Consider the following 25,217-nt stretch of genomic DNA (forward strand, 5'->3'; position numbering starts at 1 on the left):
AAAAAAACGGTCTTCAGTATTTTAGAAGGAACATTGTTGGAACGTGAGCTCTTCTAGGGTCTAAAAATTCCCTGATCACCGGCTCCATAAACTCCTGACACTCTGGATTTCATGGTTTGGATAATCACACCTTACATCTGTGAACACATCTTTACACACAGAATTTGGCAGGATGAATGTGTCATCTATGTGCGAGAGGGAGAAATTACAGACACATCGCTACAAGGAACCTGAGCCGCTGCCAACTTCAAATATTCCCTAAGGTGTAAAGAGCGAAAGAAGGGACTTAGAAAGAAATCCCAGAACAAGTCACTTCTTCATGTGTTGTAAAAATAAGCTAGAAATATTGGGGTAAATGTACTAATATTATCTTAGATTTTGTAACATTTTCGAAAAAGCAAGTCTACGGAATCTTAGAACGACCCAAATTGACCAGGCTGGCTCATGCCGGGTGATACATTTGGCGCACCTTTTGGATAGTTCACTGAATGCTCCAAACAGGGTTTTAAGATTTTTTTTTTTAAAGCAGAATCTATGTTAATGAATTGATACCATTATTTTCATGGCCAGGAATATGCAGATCTGCTTGCTTGTGGTTGTACAAGTTCAGAGCTCAGCGGAAGCATACTCACTCTCTTTCACCTCTCTTTCACATTTATACAAGACTTGAGTCTCTCTTTTCTTCCTCCGTCACTAGTGCAAGCTTCAAATTCTATGTAAAACACTTCTAAGATGTTTTATAAAACAAGATTTTTCAATAATACAGTGTGCAGGCTTTTCTGGTAGGTTTGCTTAAGAACTTACAAGTTCAGAGCTCAGTTGAAGCATAATCACTCTCTTTCACCTCTCTTTCACCTTTATACAAGACTTGAGTCACCTCTTTCTTCCTCCTTCACTAGTGCAAGCTTCAAATTCTATGTAAAACACTTCTAAGATGTTTCATAAAACAAGATTTTTCAATAATACAGTGTGCAGGCTTTTCTGGTAGGTTTGCTTAAGAACTTACAAGTTCAGAGCTCAGCGGAAGCATAATCACTCTCTTGCACCTCTCTTTTGCCTTTCTACAAGACTTGAGTCTCCATTTTCTTCCTCTTTCACTGGTGCAAGCTTCAAATTCTATGTAAAACACTTCTAAGATGTTTTATAAAACAGAGTTTCTCAATAATACAGTGTGCAGGCTTTCCTGGTAGGTTTGCTTAAGAACTTACAAGTTAAGAGCTCCATTCCCATGATGCATGTCCAATATCTTTTTATTTTGCCTTCTCATCACTAGATCTACTTCTCCTCTCACTTTCTCTCTTCTACAGAGTCTCTTACGGCATCTCAGTGTTTTTAGGAGGGGTTAACTGTTATCCAAATAAATTTAATTGACATTCTCACCCATTTATAAATTGTGTATTAGACTATTTAGCGTCATCCTCTGTCCATTAATCGTGGATGAGGATGCACAGATTTTTTATGTTTTTTGGCAGTTTTGATGCTCAACACTCAGTATTCTTCTTTCAGTTTCCAGTTGACCCGCTGTGATGTAGAGAATCCTCATCTTTGAACTAGGATTCTGATATCACAGAAAAGGTCCTGGGAATTTATCCTCAGTGCGGGGGTGTAACTAGGAGAGGTGGGGCCCCATAGCAGACTTCTGAATGGGGCCCCACTTTAAAATATAAACATATTTGTATACTCATACATGTGAGTTCCAATCACTCACAGTATATATGCATCATGTATACATACGTACAGCATATACACATCACATATACAGACATACAGCATATACACACATCACATATACGACCTACAGCATATACACACATCACATATACGACATACAGCATATACAAACCCAATACCCCAGATAACTGGGCCCCCTGACATTGTGGGCCCCATAGCAACTGCTATCACTACTACCTCTGTAGTTACGCCTCTACCTCAGCGCTCAATCTAGAGTTTAGCAGGGTCTGTCACCCAGTGACTGCCCAGCGCCCAGGGTGGTTTAAGCAAGTAGGTAGGGAAAGTCTGGTTGATTAAATTTCGGAACTCTCAGTATGTATCTGTTTTTCTGTTCCCAGTCTGTTCCCTTACAAGATAATTCTCTCTGAACTCATCCAAGAAGCCATTGGATCAAGAAACTGTGGGGCTCATTTACTAAGGGTCCAAATTGCGCACTTTCAACCGCTTTCCCGACAATTTCTGATTTGTGCCAAATTGCCCCAGGAATTTGGCGCACGCGTACGGATATTGGCGCATAGGCGCCAGCTTTCACACGACGTAAATGGGGGGGGGGGGCGTGGCCGTCAGACAACCCGACGGATTCGGAAAAAGCGCGGAATTTAAAAAAGAATTTGTGTTGCAAGATCAGCACTTACATGCACCGGGACGAAGAAGGTTGAACTCCGGCGGACCTCGGCGCAGCAGCGACACCTGGTGGATATCGGGTGCACGGACCTTAGTGAATGCCGGCAGAACCCGGATTAGTGTCGGAGAACGCGGCGCGGGATCGCGACTGGACCGGGTAAGTAAATGTGCCCCTGTGTCTCACACTGATACAATGAAAATAGTGCAAAATAGTGGTAATTCTCAAAGTTTCCATGTAGATGCAGTATAAGGCAAATACAGAGCCGCCATGTTTTTAGCAGGAATGAAGCCCATTACTTTTCTCCTGGTTTTCTCATTTCGACTTTAAATGAAGTGCAAATAAGTCCAGACATTAACCCATTGAAAAAGCGGCTCCTAAACTTCTCACCAGAAGGGTCTTTATTCCCATCTGGACGACCAGCATTTCTCCCCTCTCCTTCTAATGACCGTCTTCTCCATTGTCATTTCTTCTCGAGAGCTTTGTATTTTGGAGAGAGTGTTCAGCAAAGCAAAAAAAAATAATGATAGGAATTCAGCTCCGAGTCAAATTCACAAAACATTCGAGATGTGATTGTAAAGTGACAATCCGTTAATGGTGCATAGCCATCCAGCGACGCCCAGCCGCGCATTATTCTGCAGATCCTCGCTATGTCTGAAGGTCATTCTATCAGAAATCTCTAGTGGCCTTTCTCCGAGCTCACACTCTTCATAGGTTTTCTTTGATGTTTGGAAAGAGAAAAAACCTAAAGGTGCAAGAAAGAAAAAAAAACCCACGCGTATTGTGCAGCATTAATCTCACCTCCAGGATCAATCTGATACAATGTTGTGTATCCTGAATATGAATGAACATATATATATAGGGAGATTGTAAGCCCCGGGGGAGAGAATGGGTTAAAGAGAATCTGTAATAAGCGCTAACTTTTATCTAAAGAGATGACGTCATATGAGGGGGGCGCACCCCTAGGAACACCAGTCTTTTGGAAAACTGGAATACACTATGCTGGAATGTGTGGACCGAAACCTGTACTTCAGCCACAAGTTCGAATTCGGAATTTGGGCTCATACCCTAGTAATTGCACTCCCCTATTACAGCAGGAGAACACAAATCACATTCCACAGCACCAGCAGGAGCATGCTCTCTATATTTCCCAGCCGGAGCATGCTCTCTATATTTCCCAGCAGGAGCATGCTCTCTATATTTCCCAGCAGGAGCATGCTCTCTATATTTCGCAGCAGGAGCATGCTCTCTATATTTCCCAGCAGGAGCATGCTCTCTATATTTCCCAGCAGGAGCATGCTCTCTATATTTCGCAGCAGGAGCATGCTCTCTATATTTCCCAGCAGGAGCATGCTCTCTATATTTCGCAGCAGGAGCATGCTCTCTATATTTCGCATCAGGAGCATGCTCTCTATATTTCCCAGCAGGAGCATGCTCTCTATATTTCGCAGCAGGAGCAGGCTCTCTATATTTCCCAGCAGGAGCATGCTCTCTATATTTCCCAGCAAGAGCATGCTCTCTATATTTCCCAGCAGGAGCATGCTCTCTATATTTCCCAGCAGGAGCATGCTCTCTATATTTCCCAGCAGGAGCATGCTCTCTATATTTCCCAGCAGGAGCATGCTCTCTATATTTCCCAGCAGGAGCATGCTCTCTATATTTCCCAGCAGGAGCATGCTCTCTATATTTCCCAGCAGGAGCATGCTCTCTATATTTCTCAGCCGGAGCATGCTCTCTATATTTCGCAGCAGGAGCATGCTCTCTATATTTCCCAGCAGGAGCATGCTCTCTATATTTCGCAGCAGGAGCATGCTCTCTATATTTCGCAGCAGGAGCATGCTCTCTATATTTCCCAGCAGGAGCATGCTCTCTATATTTCTCAGCAGGGGCATATTCTCTATATTCCATGCGGTAGCGTGCTTTCTACATTCCCCAGCAAGAGCATACTTTCTATATCTCCCAGCAGGAGCATGCTCTCTACATTCCCCAGGTGGAGCGTGCTTTCTACATTCCCTGCAGGAGCATGCTCTCTACCTTCCTCAACAGGAGTGTGCCTTCTACAATCCCTGCAGGAGCGTGCTCACTACATTCCCCGCAGGAGCGTGCTCTCTACATTCCCCGCAGGAGCATGCTCACTACATTCCCTGCAGGAGCGTGCTCACTACATTCCCCGCAGGAGCATGCTTACTACATTCCCTGCAGGAGCATGCTCTCTACCTTCCTCAACAGGAGTGTGCTTTCTACAATCCCTGCAGGAGCATGCTCACTACATTCCCCGCAGGAGCATGCTCACTACATTCCCCGCAGGAGCATGCTCACTACATTCCCTGCAGGAGCGTGCTCACTACATTCCCCACAGGAGCATGCTCACTACATTCCCCGGAGGAGCATGCTTACTAAATTCCCTGCAGGAGCATGCTCACTACATTCCCCGCAGGAGCGTACTCTCTACATTCCCCGCAGGAGCATGCTCACTACATTCCCTGCAGGAGCGTGCTCACTACATTCCCCGCAGGAGCATGCTCACTACATTCCCCGGAGGAGCATGCTTACTACATTCCCTGCAGGAGCATGCTCTCTACCTTCCTCAACAGGAGTGTGCTTTCTACAATCCCTGCAGGAGCATGCTCACTACATTCCCCGCAGGAGCATGCTTACTACATTCCCCGCAGGAGCATGCTCACTACATTCCCTGCAGGAGCGTGCTCACTACATTCCCCACAGGAGCATGCTCACTACATTCCCTGCAGGAGCATGCTCACTACATTCCCCGCAGGAGCGTACTCTCTACATTTCCCGCAGGAGCATGCTCACTACATTTCCCGCAGGAGCATGCTCACTACAGCAGATATTTCTATGATACAAAGTAACACATGTGCGCAGTCTCTGATCATTGCTTAGGTCGTCAGAGTATAATCACGCCACATTACCCTCATGGAAAGTTCTGTTGTAGAAGATAATGTGATTCATGTAACTTCTCTCATGAAGCCGCGGAGGACGGGCACAATTAAGATTTTTTTTTTTTTCCGCAGCGAGTTTTTAATATCAGCGATTTCATGAGCGTGCATAAATCACCCGCCTCCTCACGCTGCCATATTGAACCTCTCTGTTTGCCTTCATTCCCAGCCATAATATCTGCAATTTATGGATTCAGTTTTTGCCGAGTTGTTTTATTTGCTTTGAGAAAAGTGGATCTGTGGATGTAAGTTTTTAGACGCAGTCTCTTCTCTCCGCGCCACCAGTCTCCGGAGAGCGACTGTCTGATGTTCCAGAACTCGCAGGCAGCTTGAAAGGATTTCGACAGGAAAGGTCTCCCCGGGAGAGCCACGCGGGCTCCTTACTCCGCAGATACATCATTTTACAGTTGACTCCAACAGGAATTAACACTTTGCCTAAGAGAAAGTGCAAAACAATTTAGGGTCGATCTACAGAAGCGACACAGAAGAAGATCAGCTACATGGAAGCAGGAAATACTACACTACAGACCACCCTCCTCTAGGGAGGGCACTAGGGGCGGAGCTCTTCCTGATAAGGGCACATATTGTTATAAATGAGGAATAGATAGATGGAAAAGTTATACTGGGAGACACGTTATTGCTGATGCACGGATGGTTATCTCTCTGGTCATGTGATGTCACACGGGAGCACGGCTCGTTATATCCCCGGTCATGTGATGTCACACAGGTGCACAGCTCGTTATATCCCTGGTCATGTGATGTCACACAGGTGCACAGCTCATTATATCCCTGGCCCTGTGATGTCACACAGGTGCACGGCTCAAGAGAGGAATAGATTCTCATGATAAAGACATAGTTCTGCCCTTATACAAATCCCTGGTCAGACCACACATGGAATATTGTGTACAGTTTTGGGCACCAGTATATAAAAAGGATATAGTAGAGCTGGAGCGGGTGCAGAGGAGAGCAACCAGGATTATTAGGGGAATGGGGGGACTAGAATACAATGACAGATTACAAAATTTGGGATTATTCAGTTTAGAAAAAAGACGACTGAGGGGAGACCTCATTACAATGTACAAATACCTGAACGGACAGTACAAGGATCTCTCCAAAGATCTTTTTATACCTCGGCCTGTGACCAGAACAAGGGGGCATCCTCTACGCCTAGAGGAGAGGAGGTTCTACCATCACCATAGACAGGGGGCATCCTCTACGCCTAGAGGAGAGGAGGTTCTACCATCACCATAGACAGGTGGCATCCTCTACACCTAGAGGAGAGGCGATTCTACCATCACCATAGACAGCGGGCATCCTCTACACCTAGAGGAGAGGAGATTCTACCATCACCATAGACAGGGGGCATCCTCTACGCCTAGAGGAGAGGAGGTTCTACCATCACCATAGACAGGGGGCATCCTCTACACCTAGAGGAGAGGAGGTTCTACCATCACCATAGACAGAGGACATCCTCTACACCTAGAGGAGAGGAGGTTCTACCATTACCATAGACAGGGGCATCCTCTACACCTAGAGTAGAGGAGGTTCTACCATCACCATAGACAGGAGGCATCCTCTACACCTAGAGGAGAGGAGGTTCTACCATTACCATAGACAGGGGGCATCCTCTACACCTAGAGGAGAGGAGGTCTACCATCACCATAGACAGGGGGCATCCTCTACACCTAGAGGAGAGGCGGCTCTACCATCACCATAGACAGGGGGCATCCTCTACACCTAGAGGAGAGGAGGTTCTGCCATCACCATAGACAGGGGGCATCCTCTACACCTAGAGGAGAGGAGATTCTACCATCACCATAGACAGGGAGCATCCTCTACACCTAGAGGAGAGGAGGTTCTATCATCACCATAGACAGGGGGCATCCTCTACACCTAGAGGAGAGGAGGTTCTACCATCACCATAGACAGGGGGCATCCTCTACACCTAGAGGAGAGGAGGTTCTACCATCACCATAGACAGGGGCATCCTCTACACCTAGAGGAGAGGATGTTCTACCATCACCATAGACAGGGGGCATCCTCTACACCTAGAGGAGAGGAGGTTCTACCATCACCATAGACAGGGGCATCCTCTACACCTAGAGGAGAGGATGTTCTACCATCACCATAGACAGGGGGCATCCTCTACACCTAGAGGAGAGGAGGTTCTACCATCACCATAGACAGGGGGCATCCTCTACACCTAGAGGAGAGGAGGTTCTACCATCACCATAGACAGAGGACATCCTCTACACCTAGAGGAGAGGAGGTTCTACCATCACCATAGACAGGGGGCATCCTCTACACCTAGAGGAGAGGATGTTCTACCATCACCATAGACAGGGGGCATCCTCTACACCTAGAGGAGAGGCGATTCTACTAACACCATAGAGAAAGGTTCTTTACTGTAAGAGCAGTGAGACTATGGAACGCTCTGCCGCAGGAGGTTGTAATGGCGGACTCTATGTACATGTTCAAGAGAGGCCTGGATACCTTTCTGGAGAGAAAAAATATCACGGGTTATGGGGATAAAACATTTATTTAATTCTTGAAGGTTGGACTTGATGGACTTGCGTCTCCTTCCAGCCTTATATACTATGATACTATGATATCCCTGGTCATGTGATGTCACACAGGTGCACAGCTCGTTATATCCCTGGTCATGTGATGTCACACAGGAGTATGGCTCATTATATCCCTGGTCATGTGATGTCACACAGGTGCACGGCTCATTAAATCCCTGGCCCTGTGATGTCACACAGGTGTACGGCTCGTAATATCCCTGGTCATGTGATGTCACACAGGTGCACAGCTCGTTATATCCCTGGTCATGTGATGTCACACAGGAGCACGGCTCGTTATATATATCCCTGGACATGTGATGTCACACAGGTGCACAGCTCATTATATCTCTGGTCATGTGATGTCACACAGGTGCACGGCTCATTATATCTCTGGTCATATGATGTCACACAGGTGCACAAGCTGTTAGTATCACAAGACTCTGATTACTCTCTGTGATACCAACAGCTGGTGCACCTGTGTGACATCACAAAACTGTGGACAGATTTCTATCCACTGGAAGTAAGCATAAAAGCTTCCTATAGCAGGACAGCAAGCAGAGATCTAGAAAGCCATGAGGAATTGATATAGAAAGTATATTGGAAAACTTTTCCTTCCACAAACACTACCAATTACTTGCTGATAGTGGACGACCCCTTTAAGTTCTTAAGTTAAAAAGCGAAGCAGAACCCAATAATATACATAATTACAATTTACAATTATTAGTAGCGAGGAGTCAATACTGAGGGACGAGCTGAGGATCTGAGGTTTCCTGCTGTAGGTTAATGAATTCTGACACCAGGGTCCGGCGCTGGCAGCTGAATGAGGAACCGTGACAGATCCAAGTCCAGGAGCTCTGAGGATTTGGCAGGGGTCAGGATTGTAAAGGACAGAACGGTCAGGACTGTATCACTTAGAGAGGGATTCTTTACGTTCTTAAAGGAACCTGTCAGCAGCTGTGACAATATAGACTGCAGCCAGTGTTATGTATTGTCCCTGGAGAGATGTGCAATCAGACCTCACACTGCTGTGCTCTGTGCTCTCTGCAGCCAGTGTTATGTGCTGTCCCTGGAGAGATGTGCAATCAGACCTCACACTGCTGTGTTCTGTGCTCTCTGCAGCCAGTGTTATGTATTGTCCCTGGAGAGATGTGCAATCAGACCTCACACTGCTGTGCTCTGTGCTCTCTGCAGCCAGTGTTATGTATTGTCCCTGGAGAGATGTGCAATCAGACCTCACACTGCTGTGCTCTGTGCTCTCTGCAGCCAGTGTTATGTGCTGTCCCTGGAGAGATGTGTAATCAGACCTCACACTGCTGTGCTCTGTGCTCTCTGCAGCCAGTGTTATGTATTGTCCCTGGAGAGATGTGTGATCAGACCTCACACTGCTGTGCTCTGTGCTCTCTGCAGCCAGTGTTACGTATTGTCCCTGGAGAGATGTGTAATCAGCCCTCACACTGCTGTGCTCTGTGCTCTCTGCAGCCAGTGTTATGTATCGTCCCTGGAGACATGTGTAATCAGAGCTCACACTGCTGTGCTCTGTGCTCTCTGCAGCCAGTGTTATGTATTGTCCCTGGAGAGATGTGTGATCAGACCTCACACTGCTGTGCTCTGTGCTCTCTGCAGCCAGTGTTACGTATTGTCCCTGGAGAGATGTGTAATCAGCCCTCACATTGCTGTGCTCTGTGCTCTCTGCAGCCAGTGTTATGTATCGTCCCTGGAGACATGTGTAATCAGAGCTCACACTGCTGTGCTCTGTGCTCTCTGCAGCCAGTGTTATGTATTGTCCCTGGAGAGATGTGTAATCAGACCTCACACTGCTGTGCTCTGTGCTCTCTGCAGCCAGTGTTATGTATTGTCCCTGGAGAGATGTGTAATTAGACCTCACACTGCTGTGCTCTCTGCAGCCAGTGTTATGTATTGTCCCTGCAGAGATGTGCAATTAGACCTCACACTGCTGTGCTCTGTGCTCTCTGTAGCCAGTGTTATGTATTGTCCCTGGAGAGATGTGTAATCAGACCTCACACTGCTGTGCTCTGTGCTCCCTGCAGTCAGTGTTATGTATTGTCCCTGGAGAGATGTGTAATCAGACCTTTGTGTATGTTGTTAGTAGCAGCAGGACTGTGATATATGGATTTATATTCCATGATTGTAGCTTCTACAAGTGCACTGGAGATGTGTCCTCACACTGCTGTACTCTCTGAAGGTAGTGTTATGTATTGTCCCTGGAGAGATGTGTAATCAGACCTCACACTGCTGTGCTCTGTGCTCTCTGCAGCCAGTGTTATGTATTGTCCCTGGAGAGATGTGTAATCAGACCTCACACTGCTGTGCTCTGTGCTCCCTGCAGCCAGTGTTATGTACTGTCCCTGGAGAGATGTGTAATCAGACCTCACACTGCTGTGCTCTGTGCTCTCTGCAGACAGTGTTATGTATTGTCCCTGGAGAGATGTGTAATCAGACCTCACACTGCTGTGCTCTGTGCTCTCTGCAGCCAGTGTTATGTATTGTCCCTGGAGAGATGTGTAATCAGACCTCACACTGCTGTGCTCTGTGCTCTCTGCAGCCAGTGTTATGTATTGTCCCTGGAGACATGTGTAATCAGAGCTCACACTGCTGTGCTCTGTGCTCTCTGCCGCCAGTGTTATGTATTGTCCCTGGAGAGATGTGTAATCAGACCTCACACTGCTGTGCTCTGTGCTCTCTGTAGCCAGTGTTATGTATTGTCCCTGGAGAGATGTGTAATCATACCTCACACTGCTGTGCTCTGTGCTCTCTGTAACCAGTGATATGTATTGTCCCTGGAGAGATGTGTAATCAGACCTTTGTGTATGTTGTTAGTAGCAGCAGGACTGTGATATATGGATTTATATTCCATGATTGTAGCTTCTACAAGTGCACTGGAGATGTGTCCTCACACTGCTGTACTCTCTGAAGGTAGTGTTATGTATTGTCCCTGGAGAGATGTGTAATCAGACCTCACACTGCTGTGCTCTGTGCTCTCTGCAGCCAGTGTTATGTATTGTCCCTGGAGAGATGTGTAATCAGACCTCACACTGCTGTGCTCTGTGATCTCTGCAGCCAGTGTTATGTATTGTCCCTGGAGAGATGTGTAATCAGACCTCACACTGCTGTGCTCTGTGCTCTCTGCAGCCAGTGTTATGTATTGTCCCTGGAGAGATGTGTAATCAGACCTCACACTGCTGTGCTCTGTGCTCTCTGCAGACAGTGTTATGTATTGTCCCTGGAGAGAAGTGTGATCAGATCACTGCTGTGCTCTGTGCTCTCTGCAGCCAGTGTTATGTATTGTCCCTGGAGAGGTATGTAATCAGACCTCACACTGCTGTGCTCTGTGCTCTCTGCAGCCAGTGTTATGTATTGTCCCTGGAGAGATGTGTAATCAGACCTCACACTGCTGTGCTCTGTGCTCTCTGCAGCCAGTGTTATGTATTGTCCCTGGAGAGATGTGTAATCAGACCTCACACTGCTGTGCTCTGTGATCTCTGCAGCCAGTGTTATGTATTGTCCCTGGAGAGATGTGTAATCAGACCTCACACTGCTGTGCTCTGTGCTCTCTGCAGCCAGTGCTATGTATAGTCCCTGGAGAGATGTGTAATCAGACCTCACACTGCTGTGATCTGTGCTCTCTGCAGCCAGTGTTATGTATTGTCCCTGGAGAGATGTGTAATCAGACCTCACACTGCTGTGTTCTGTGCTCTCTGCAGCCAGTGTTATGTATTGTCCCTGGAGATATGTGTAATCAGACCTCGCACTGCTGTGCTCTGTGCTCTCTGCTGCCAATGTTCTCTATTGTACCTAAAGAGATGTGTAATAAGATGTTTGTGAATGTTGTTAGTAGCAGCAGGACTGTGAAATGTGGATTTATATTTTAGTAGTGTAGCGTCTCCAAGTGCACTGTTGGCGTGTCCTCACAATGCTGTGCTCTGTGTTCTATGTCCTTTGTTGACAGTGATGGCTACTGTCCCTGGAGAGATGTGTAATCAGACATTTGTGTATGTTGTTAGTAGCAGCAGGACTGTGAAATATGGATTTATATTCCAGGACTGTAATTTCTCCTCTTGCAAGAGATCATGTTGGAATATTCTCCCCCGTTCCTCATTTATGGCTTCTTTCTCCTATAGGCCAGTTGATGTATAATCTATTGGAATGTATGGAAGACTCACATCCCACAGACATGGATATCACTCAAACGTATGGACTATGGGGTCAAGGAGTAACCAATGGGAAGCCCCAGTGAGACATTCCAAGGGCAGGTAAGGACGGACTATATATTACTATATATACTATATACTATAACACTTATATTACTGGTAATGATGGATAGTGCAAAGGGTGCGGCTGCTTCTGGTACCATATTCAGACCCTTAAAGGGATCCTCCACTATATATACCTGGCCCTGGAGAAGCAATATTCTACTATCAATAATACCTGTGATGTAAATAATGTTATATGTAAATTAGTTCTAAGTAGTCATGGGGGCGGTTCTGAACTGAAACTAGTTACTACTGATTCGCTTAGTAGGAGGTGCTATGAAACATTGTATAACGCATGAACTACAGCACACCATGTGGTCACGGAATGGAACTGCAGCATGAAATCTAAATCACTACTCATCCGCCACCAGTAGGTGGTGCTATCCTATGTTACATCATGTGTACACAATAGCACACCATGTGGTCATGGAATGGAACTGCAACATGAAATATAAAACACTGCTGATCTGCCACCAGTAGGTGGTGCTATCCTATGTTACATCATGTATACAGAACAGCACACCATGTGGTCACGGAATGGAACTGCAACATGAAATATAAATCACTACTGATCTGCCACCAGTAGGTGGTGCTATCCTATGTTACATCATGTATACATTGCTACACACTTCCTACCAGGATGTACAAAATAAGACAGCGCACCATGTGGTCAGGAATGGAACTGCAACAAATATTTTCTTTTTCTGCATTTTTTATTTGATTCCAGATAATGGTTTTTGTGGTTTTAGGGTTTTGTATACAACTAAAAGGGGTTGAAATCCCTATAATTTGTCCGTATGTGTTGCAGTTGTGTATCTGAGACCTGTAGATTTCTCTCATGGAGTTCTGCACGTTGTGTGCCTGGAGGTATCGGCCGGTGCTGTCAGGATGAGTGGGGCAGGGTTGTTAGCGGCGCTCAGGATGGATGAGCTCTGGAGTCAGAACATATTTGGGAGATGTAGTCTGGGCCGGGGATTGATTTGGGGGGCGTGAGGATGTGGCCGCTCGGCAGATGCTCTGCGTGTACTGGCCGGGTCCAGGAGCTCGAGGCAGATTCAGCTGCCCAGAAAACTAGAGACTGAGTCCAGGAGACACATGGTACCTGTAACAGAACCGCAGCCCACACAGCACCGGCTCCACATCACAGGCCGAGGTCACCCTCACCACCCTATCTCCTATCTATCTCATATCTATCTATCTATCTATCTATCTATCTATCTATCTATCTATCTATCTCCTTTCTATCTATCTATCTATCTATCTATCTATTTCCTATCAATCTCCTATCTATCTATCTCCTATCTATCTATCTATCTATCTATCTATCTATCTATCTCCTATCTATCTATCTCCTATCTATCTATCTATCTATCTATCTATCTATCTCCTATCTATCTATCTATCTATCTATCTATCTATCTCCTATCTATCTATCTATCTATCTATCTATCTATCTATCTATCTCATATCTATCTATCTATCTATCTCCTATCTATCTATCTCCTATCTATCTATCTATCTCCTATCTATCTATCTATCTATCTATCTATCTATCTATCTATCTCCTATCTATCTATCTATCTATCTATCTATCTCCTATCTATCTATCTATCTATCTATCTATCTATCTCCTATCTATCTATCTCCTATCTATCTATCTATCTCCTATCTATCTATCTATCTCATATCTATCTATCTATCTATCTATCTATCTATCTATCTATCTATCTATCTCCTATCTATCTATCTATCTATCTATCTATCTCCTATCTATCTATCTTTCTATCTATCTATCTATCTATCTCATATCTATCTCATATCTATCTATCTATCTATCTATCTATCTCATATCTATCTCATATCTATCTATCTATCTATCTATCTATCTATCTATCTATCTCATATCTATCTATCTATCTATCTCATATCTATCTATCTATCTATCTATCTATCTATCTATCTATCTCATATCTATCTCATATCTATCTATCTATCTATCTATCTATCTCATATCTATCTATCTATCTATCTATCTCCTATCTATCTATCTATCTATCTATCTATCTCATATCTATCTCATATCTATCTATCTATCTATCTCCTATCTATCTATCTATCTATCTATCTATCTCATATCTATATCATATCTATCTATCTATCTATCTATCTCATATCTATCTATCTATCTATCTATCTATCTATCTATCTATCTCATATCTATCTATCTATCTATCTATCTATCTATCTATCTATCTATCTATCTCATATCTATCTCATATCTATCTATCTATCTATCTATCTCATATCTATCTATCTATCTATCTATCTATCTCCTATCTATCTATCTATCTATCTATCTATCTATCTATCTATCTCCTATCTATCTATCTATGTATCTATCTCCTATCTATCTCCTATCTATCTATCTATCTATCTATCTATCTATCTCCTATCTATCTCCTATCTATCTATCTATCTATCTATCTATCTATCTATCTCCTATCTATCTCCTATCTATCTATCTCCTATCTATCTCCTATCTATCTATCTATCTATCTCCTATCTATCTATCTCCTATCTATCTCATATCTATCTCCTATCTATCTCATATCTATCTCCTATCTATCTATCTCATATCTATCTATCTATCTATCTCTCTATCTATATATCTATCTATCTCCTATCTATCTCTCTATCTATCTCATATCTATCTATCTATCTATCTATCTATCTATCTTACTATCTATCTCCTATCTATCTATCTCATATCTATCTATCTCCTATCTATCTCCTATCTATCTATCTCCTATCTATCTCCTATCTATCTATCTATCTATCTATCTATCTCATATCTATCTATCAATATATCTATCTATCTATCTATCTATCTCATATCTATCTATCTATCTCCTATCTATCTATCTATCTCCTATCTATCTATCTATCTATCTATCTATCTATCTATCTATCTCCTATCTATCTATCTATCTATCTATCTCCTATATATCTATCTATCTCCTATCTATCTATCTATCTATCTATCTATCTATCTATCTATCTCCTATATATCTCCTATCTATCTATCTATCTATCTATCTATCTATCTATCTCATATCTATCTATCTATCTCCTATCTATCTCATATCTATCTATCTATCTATCTCCTATCTATCTCCTATCTATCTATCTATCTATCTATCTATCTATCTATCTATCTCCTATCTATCTCCTATCTATCTATCTCCTATCTATCTCCTATCTATCTATCTATCTATCTATCTATCTATCTATCTCCTATCTATCTATCTCCTATCTATCTCATATCTATCTCCTATCTATCTCATATCTATCTCCTATCTATCTATCTCATATCTATCTATCTATCTCTCTATCTATCTATCTATCTATCTATCTCCTATCTATCTCTCTATCTATCTCATATCTATCTATCTATCTATCTATCTATCTATCTATCTATCTATCTCATATCTATCTATCTCATATCTATCTATCTCCTATCTATCTCCTATCTATCTATCTCCTATCTATCTCCTATCTATCTATCTATCTATCTCATATCTATCTATCAATATATCTATCTATCTATCTATCTATCTATCTATCTATCTATCTATCTATCTCATATCTATCTATCTATCTATCTATCTCATATCTATCTATCTATTTCCTATCTATCTATCTATCTATCTATCTATCTATCTATCTATCTATCTCCTATATATCTATCTATCTCCTATCTATCTATCTATCTATCTATCTATCTATCTATCTATCTATCTCCTATCTATCTATCTATCTATCTCCTATATATCTATCTATCTCCTATCTATCTATCTATCTATCTATTTATCTATCTATCTCCTATATATCTCCTATCTATCTATCTATCTATCTATCTATCTATCTATCTATCTCCTATCTATCTATCTATCTATCTATCTATCTCCTATATATCTATCTATCTCCTATCTATCTATCTATCTCCTATCTATCTATCTATCTATCTATCTATCTATCTCCTATATATCTATCTATCTCCTATCTATCTATCTATCTATCTATCTATCTATCTATCTATCTCCTATATATCTCCTATCTATCTATCTATCTATCTATCTATCTCCTATCTATCTATCTATCTATCTATCTATCTATCTATCTATCTCCTATCTATCTATCTATCTATCTATCTATCTATCTATCTCCTATCTATCTATCTATCTATCTCCTATCTATCTATCTATCTATCTATCTCATATCTATATCTGTCTATCTCTCTCTCTCTCTCTCTATCTCTCTCTCTATTTCTATATCTATCTCATTCCTTATCAGGTTTATTTTGAACCCTATAATTTAGATAGAGACAGTTTCTGATTTCACCCCCCCCCCCCCCCCCGGCTTTGTTTATCTTTCTAATATCGCATAAGTCGCTCTTCCTAATAATATTCGGCGCGGCGCTACGGTCCATGAGTCAGGAGGATTTTTGGTTTCAGGTCACACAGAGGTCCCATTTTTTAATTTTGCAATCCTGCGAGCCTCAGCGGAGTGACGTCTCCCAACATCGCCCTCCTGAGCTGATATTTAATTGAAAGAAGATCTGGTTGCTCGGTGCAATCTGATACAGCTAATTAAAATGCTGCGGATATTTAGTCTCCACACCCAAAATATCACATTCTAAATCCTTACAAGTTAAAGGGAACCTGTCAGCAGGTGTGACCATACAGATAGCAGACAGTATTATGTATTGTCCCTAAAGAGACGTGTAATCAGATATTTGTGTTAGTAGCAGCAGGACTGTGATACATCGATTTATATTCAATGATTGTAGCTTCTCCAAGTGCACTGGTAGTGTGCCCTCACACTTCTGTGCTCTGTTCTCTCTGCAGCCAGTGTTAGATATTGTCTCTGGAGAGATGTGTAATCAGACCTCACACTGCTGTGCTCTGTGCTCTCTGCAGTCAGTGTTATGTATTGTCCCTGGAGAGATGTGTAATCAGACCTCACAATGCTGTGCTCTGTGCTCTCTGCAGCCAGTGTTATGTATTGTCCCTGGAGAGATGTGTAATCAGACCTCACAATGCTGTGCTCTGTGCTCTCTGCAGCCAGTGTTATGTATTGTCCCTGGAGAGATGTGTAATCAGACCTCACACTGCTGTGCTCTGTGCTCTCTGCAGTCAGTGTTATGTATTGTCCCTGGAGAGATGTGTAATCAGACCTCACAATGCTGTGCTCTGTGCTCTCTGCAGCCAGTGTTATGTATTGTCCCTGGAGAGATGTGTAATCAGACCTCACACTGCTGTGCTCTGTGCTCTCTGCAACCAGTGTTATGTATTGTCCCTGGAGAGATGTGTAATCATATCATTGTATATGTGATTAGTAGTAGCAGGACTGTGGTATATGAAATTATATTCTAGGATTGTAACTTCTCCAAATGCACTGGGACAGTGTCCTCACACTGCTGTGCTCTGTGCACTCTGCAGCCAGTGTTATGTATTGTCCCTGGAGAGATGTGTAATCAGACCTCACACTGCTGTGCTCTGTGCTCTCTCCAGCCAGTGTAATGTATTGTCCCTGGAGAGATGTGTAATCAGACCTCACACTGCTGTGCTCTGTGCTCTCTGCAGCCAGTGTTATGTATTGTCCCTGGAGAGATGTGTAATCAGACCTCACACTGCTGTGCTCTGTGCTCTCTGCAGCCAGTGTTATGTATTGTCCCTGGAGAGATGTGTAATCAGACCTCACACTGCTGTGCTCTGTGCTCTCTGCAGCCAGTGTAATGTATTGTCCCTGGAGAGATGTGTAATCAGACCTCACACTGCTGTGCTCTGTGCTCTCTGCAGTCAGTGTTATGTATTGTCCCTGGAGAGATGTGTAATCAGACCTCACACTGCTGTGCTCTGTGCTCTCTGCAGCCAGTGTAATGTATAGTCTCTGGAGAGATGTGTAATCAGACCTCACACTGCTGTGCTCTGTGCTCTCTGCAGCCAGTGTTATGTATTGTCCCTGGAGAGATGTGTAATCAGACCTCACACTGCTGTGCTCTGTGCTCTCTGCAGCCAGTGTAATGTATTGTCCCTGGAGAGATGTGTAATCAGACCTCACACTGCTGTGCTCTGTGCTCTCTGCAGTCAGTGTTATGTATTGTCCCTGGAGAGATGTGTAATCAGACCTCACACTGCTGTGCTCTGTGCTCTCTGCAGCCAGTGTAATGTATAGTCTCTGGAGAGATGTGTAATCAGACCTCACACTGCTGTGCTCTGTGCTCTCTGCAGCCAGTGTAATGTATAGTCTCTGGAGAGATGTGTAATCAGACCTCACACTGCTGTGCTCTGTGCACTCTGCAGTCAGTGTGAGATATTGTCCCTGGAGAGATGTGTAATCAGACCTCACACTGCTGTGCTCTGTGCTCTCTGCAGCCAGTGTAATGTATTGTCCCTGGAGAGATGTGTAATCAGACCTCACACTGCTGTGCTCTGTGCTCTCTGCAGCCAGTGTAATGTATAGTCTCTGGAGAGATGTGTAATCAGACCTCACACTGCTGTGCTCTGTGCTCTCTGCAGCCAGTGTTATGTATTGTCCCTGGAGAGATGTGTAATCAGACCTCACACTGCTGTGCTCTGTGCTCTCTGCAGCCAGTGTTAGGTATTGTTCCTGGAGAGATGTGTAATCAGACCTCACACTGCTGTGCTCTGTGCACTCTGCAGCCAGTGTTAGGTATTGTCCCTGGAGAGATGTGTAATCAGACCTCACACTGCTGTGCTCTGTGCTCTGCAGTCAGTGTGAGATATTGTCCCTGGAGAGATGTGTAATCGTAATATTGTATGTGATTAGTAGGAACTGTACTGTTATATATGAATTTATATTCCAGAATTGTAGCTTCTCCCCATGCATTGGGGGCATGTCCTCACACTGCTGTGCTCTGTGCTCTCTGCAGCCAGTGTTTGATATTGGAAATGGAGAACTGTGTAAATTCATACCTTTGTGTATGCTGATCCTCATGTTAACCAAAGAGCTCAGAGCACAGCAGTGTGAGGACATACAACTAGCGCACATGGAGAAGCTATAATCCTGCAGTATAAATTCATATTTCACAGTCCTGCTGCTACTAACAACACACACAAAGGTCTGATTGCACAGTGTCCTGTCCACAGCAGACACTTTGTCACTATGTGACAGCGCATCTCCTGCCTATTATCTATACTCTGCGCCAGTTCGGAGGATTTCATTGTCTCCAGACATTTGCCCCCGGATTGCACCTCCCGGACCCCCGCGCCGCTGACATTCACTCTAATCTATTCATATATTCATAGGATTTTTTGATAAAAAAAGGGATGAAAAAACAAAAGCCTCCATTACCATCCGGAACACTAAAGCGCAATAATGATGGATCTCAGCGCCAGCACCGACCCGGTCATTACAGAACCTTCCATATATGACACAGACTGACACCTAATATACAACAAGGCGGAGGATGTGACTGCACAATGCGAGGGCCCCGGGGCCACATTACTGCAGCACAGTCCATCACAGAGAGTCCTGCGGGTGCGAGGGCGATACACAGGGGGCGGCAGAGGAAATTACACTATAAAGATACAACATAACATATGTATCATGTATAAGTAACCAGCCAGAAGCAGAGCGAGTGCTACATTATATAATAGCTAAGGATTATATATATATATACACAGTCCACCGCTGTGTATTACCCCCTACTGTGACATCACTGTGTGTATTATCCTGTACTGTGACATCACTGTGTGTATTATCCCTGTACTGTGACATCACTGTGTGTATTATCCCTGTACTGTGACATCACTGTGTGTATTATCCCTGTACTGTGACATCGCTGTGTATTATCCCTGTACTGTGACATCACTGTGTGTATTATCTCTGTACTGTGACATCACTGTGTGTATTATCTCTGTACTGTGACATCACTGTGTGTATTATCCCTGTACTGCGACATCACTGTGTGTATTACCCCTGTACTGTGACATCACTGTGTGTATTATCCCTGTACTGTGACATCACTGTGTGTATTATCCCTGTACTGTGACATCACAGTGTGTATTATCCCTGTACTGTGACATCACTGTGTGTATTATCCCTGCACTGTGACATCACTGTGTGTATTATCCCTGTACTGTGACATCACTGTGTGTATTATATCTGTACTGTGACATCACTGTGTATTATCCCTGTACTGTGACATCACTGTGTGTATTATCCCTGTACTGCGACATCACTGTGTGTATTATCCCTGTACTGTGACATCACTGTGTGTATTATCCCTGTACTGTGACATCACTGTGTGTATTATCCCTGTACTGTGACATCACTGTGTGTATTATCTCTGTACTGTGACATCACTGTGTGTATTATCTCTATACTGTGACATCACTGTGTGTATTATCTCTGTACTGTGACATCACTGTGTGTATTATCCCTGTACTGTGACATCACTGTGTGTATTATCCCTGTACTGTGACATCACTGTGTGTATTATCTCTGTACTGTGACATCACTGTGTATATTATCCCTGTACTGTGACATCACTGTGTGTATTATCCTCTACTGTGACATCACTGTGTGTATTATCCCCTGTACTGTGACATCACTGTGTGTATTATCCCTGTACTGTGACATCACTGTGTGTATTATCCCTATACTGTGACATCACTGTGTGTATTATCCCTATACTGTGACATCACTGTGTGTATTATCCCTGTACTGTGACATCACTGTGTGTATTATCCCTGTACTGTGACATCACTGTGTGTATTATCCCTGTACTGTGACATCACAGTGCGTATTATCCCTGTACTGTGACATCACTGTGTGTATTATCTCTGTACTGTGACATCACTGTGTGTATTATCTCTGTACTGTGACATCGCCGTGTGTATTATCCCTGTACTGTGACATCGCTGTGTGTATTATCCCTGTACTGTGACATCACTGTGTGTATTATCCCTGTACTCTGACATCACTGTGTGTATTATCTCTGTACTGTGACATCACTGTGTGTATTATCCCTGTACTGTGACATCACTGTGTGTATTATCCCTGTACTGTGACATCACTGTGTGTATTATCTCTGTACTGTGACATCACTGTGTGTATTATCCCTGTACTGTGACATCACTGTGTGTATTATCTCTGTATTGTGGCATCACTGTGTGTATTATCCCTGTACGGTGACATCACTGTGTGTATTATCTCTGTACTGTGACATCACTGTGTGTATTATCCTGTACTGTGACATTACTGTGTGTATTATCTCTGTACTGTGACATCACTGTGTGTATTATCCCTGTACTGTGACATCACTCTGTGTATTATACCTGTACTGTGACATCACTGTGTGTATTATACCTGTACTGTGACATCACTGTGTGTATTATCTCTGTACTGTGACATCACTGTGTGTATTATCCCTGTACTGTGACATCACTGTGTGTATTATCCCTGTACTGCGACATCACTGTGTGTATTATCCCTGTACTGTGACATCACTGTGTGTATTATCCTGTACTGTGACATCACTGTGTGTAATATCCCTGTACTGTGACATCACTGTGTGTATTATCCCTGTACTGTGACATCACTGTCTGTACTATCCCTGTACTGTGACATCACTGTGTGTATTATCCCTGTACTGTGACATCACTGTGTGTATTATCCCTGTACTGTGACATCACTGTGTGTATTATCTCTGTACTGTGACATCGCTGTGTGTATTATCCCTGTACTGTGACATCACTGTGTGTATTATCCCTGTACTGTGACATCACTGTGTGTATTATCTCTGTACTGTGACATCACTATGTGTATTATCCCTGTACTGTGACATCACTGTGTGTATTATCTCTGTACTGTGACATCACTGTGTGTATTATCCCTGTACTGTGACATCACTGTCTGTACTATCCCTGTACTGTGACATCACTGTGTGTATTATCCCTGTACTGTGACATCACTGTGTGTATTATCTCTGTACTGTGACATCACTGTGTGTATTATCCCTGTACTGTGACATCACTGTCTGTACTATCCCTGTACTGTGACATCACTGTGTGTATTATCCCTGTACTGTGACATCACTGTGTGTATTATCTCTGTACTGTGACATCACTGTGTGTATTATCCCTGTACTGTGACATCACTGTCTGTACTATCCCTGTACTGTGACATCACTGTGTGTATTATCCCTGTACTGTGACATCACTGTGTGTATTATCTCTGTACTGTGACATCACTGTGTGTATTATCTCTGTACTGTGACATCACTGTGTGTATTATCTCTGTACTGTGACATCACTGTGTGTATTATCCCTGTACTGTGACATCACTGTCTGTACTATCCCTGTACTGTGACATCACTGTGTGTATTATCCCTGTACTGTGACATCACTGTGTGTATTATCTCTGTACTGTGACATCACTGTGTGTATTATCCCTGTACTGTGACATCACTGTCTGTACTATCCCTGTACTGTGACATCACTGTGTGTATTATCCCTGTACTGTGACATCACTGTCTGTACTATCCCTGTACTGTGACATCACTGTGTGTATTATCCCTGTACTGTGACATCACTGTGTGTATTATCTCTGTACTGTGACATCACTGTGTGTATTATCTCTGTACTGTGACATCACTGTGTGTATTATCCCTGTACTGTGACATCACTGTGTGTATTATCCCTGTACTGTGACATCACTGTGTGTATTATCTCTGTACTGTGACATCACTGTGTGTATTATTCCTGTACTGTGACATCACTGTATGTATTATCCTTGTACTGTGACATCACTGTGTGTATTATCCCTGTACTGTGACATCACTGTGTGTATTATCCCTGTACTGTGACATCACTGTGTGTATTATCCCTGTACTGTGACATCACTGTGTGTATTATCTCTGTACTGTGACATCACTGTGTGTATTATCTCTGTACTGTGACATCACTGTGTGTATTATCCCTGTACTGTGACATCACTGTGTGTATTATTCCTGTACTGTGACATCACTGTGTGTATTATCCCTGTACTGTGACATCACTGTGTGTATTATCTCTGTACTGTGACATCACTGTGTATATTATCCCTGTACTGTGACATCACTGTGTGTATTATTCCTGTACTGTGACATCACTGTGTGTATTATCCCTGTACTGTGACATCACTGTGTGTATTATCTCTGTACTGTGACATCGCTGTGTGTATTATCTCTGTACTGTGACATCACTGTGTGTATTATCCCTGTACTGTGACATCGCTGTGTGTATTATCCATGTACTGTGACATCGCTGTGTGTATTATCTCTGTACTGTGACATCACTGTGTGTATTATCCCTGTACTGTGACATCACTGTGTGTATTATCTCTGTACTGTGACATCACTGTGTATATTATCCCTGTACTGTGACATCACTGTGTGTATTATTCCTGTACTGTGACATCACTGTGTGTATTATCCCTGTACTGTGACATCACTGTGTGTATTATCCCTGTACTGTGACATCACTGTGTGTATTATCTCTGTACTGTGACATCACTGTGTATATTATCCCTGTACTGTGACATCACTGTGTGTATTATTCCTGTACTGTGACATCACTGTGTGTATTATCCCTGTACTGTGACATCACTGTGTGTATTATCCCTGTACTGTGACATCACTGTGTGTATTATCCCTGTACTGTGACATCACTGTGTGTATTATCCCTGTACTGTGACATCACTGTGTGTATTATCTCTGTACTGTGACATCGCTGTGTGTATTATCTCTGTACTGTGACATCACTGTGTGTATTATCCCTGTACTGTGACATCGCTGTGTGTATTATCCCTGTACTGTGACATCACTGTGTGTATTATCCCTGTACTGTGACATCGCTGTGTGTATTACCCCTGTACTGTGACATCACTGTGTGTATTATCCCTGTACTGTGACATCACTGTGAGTTGGTGGCCTCAGTTTTGTAGTTATGGGTTGGTCCTAAGGATTGTTCTGCTGTGTCTCCTTTGGGTCACGGGTCCCGCTCTCCTCTCCGCTCGTCCTCATTGTTCTCTATAATCATTTGTGTTGTTTATTTTTATTAATTTTACTGTAAAAATGACCAGGCGGCGATGGAGTTGATGAAGGTGAGCGGCAAACGAGTTTGTGGCTCCATCTAATGGAAGACGGTTAATGACTCCAATCAAAGGGAAATCAGTCAACGGGAGAGGAAACGGGGGAATCTGCGGAGAGGGGAGGGGGAGGTGTCAGGACGCAGTTCACACAACGCTTTCTCATTACGGCACCACATTAGTTTAATGGTTTTGCAAATACACCATTTGCATCAGGTTTATTATCCTGCAGCAGCACTTAGTGTGAGGAGGAGGAGGAACCGAGGCTTCCAGGTAATTGTCACCAGATGACAATCAGGGCGCCTTCATCCGCTGGCGAGGACACCAACAAACGCTCCAAACCGGACCCAGAACCAAGAGCCAGAATCGGGTGACAATGTTTCAGTTGACTTTTGTGTCAATTTTAGGTTTGCTGCAACTGGTTAATTTTCAAGTTAAACTTTGCTTCATCCGTATAGACAGTAAACTTAAAAAAACTGCTCCCTGGATCTGTTAGTCTCACCTGAGATGTTCCGTATACTGGATACAACCACCTACAGTATACAGGCAGCCCCCAGGTGGATGTACAAGATCAGTACTTTAGGTTTGGACTTAAGTTGAATTTGTATGTAAGTCGGAACTGCAATATTTTATAATCGTAGATCCTGACAACTTTTTTTTTGTTCCAGTGACAATTGGATTTTCTAAATTTTTTGCTGTAATGGGACCAAGGATTATCCATAAATCTTCATTACAGACACCTTACAGCTGATCAGTGCAGCCTGGGGCTATAGTAACATCCAGAGAGGTCACCAGAGGTCACAGGGAGCAGAGGGGTCCGTCTGTAACTACGGGTTGTCTGTTAGTCGGGTGTCCTTACAGTTGTACAGATGTAGCAATTCTTAACTTGATTCAGATGACGCCCTGATATCATACA

The 25,217-nt window shown here is 43.3% G+C and overlaps 1 protein-coding gene across 3 annotated transcripts in view; it reads left to right on the forward strand.

The window, feature by feature from the left end:
• Positions 1-25,217, forward strand: part of LRRC4C (leucine rich repeat containing 4C) — a 785,533-nt gene that overhangs the window by 458,279 nt on the left and 302,037 nt on the right. For all 3 annotated transcript variants that reach the window (XM_072119026.1, XM_072119022.1, XM_072119021.1), the window contains exon 3: positions 12,014-12,145. The gene's annotated coding sequence lies outside the window, so the exon portion shown is untranslated. The remainder of the gene's footprint in view (positions 1-12,013; positions 12,146-25,217) is intronic.

This window comes from Engystomops pustulosus, chromosome 7 (assembly GCF_040894005.1).
Source record: "Engystomops pustulosus chromosome 7, aEngPut4.maternal, whole genome shotgun sequence".
Lineage (NCBI taxonomy): Eukaryota > Metazoa > Chordata > Amphibia > Anura > Leptodactylidae > Engystomops > Engystomops pustulosus.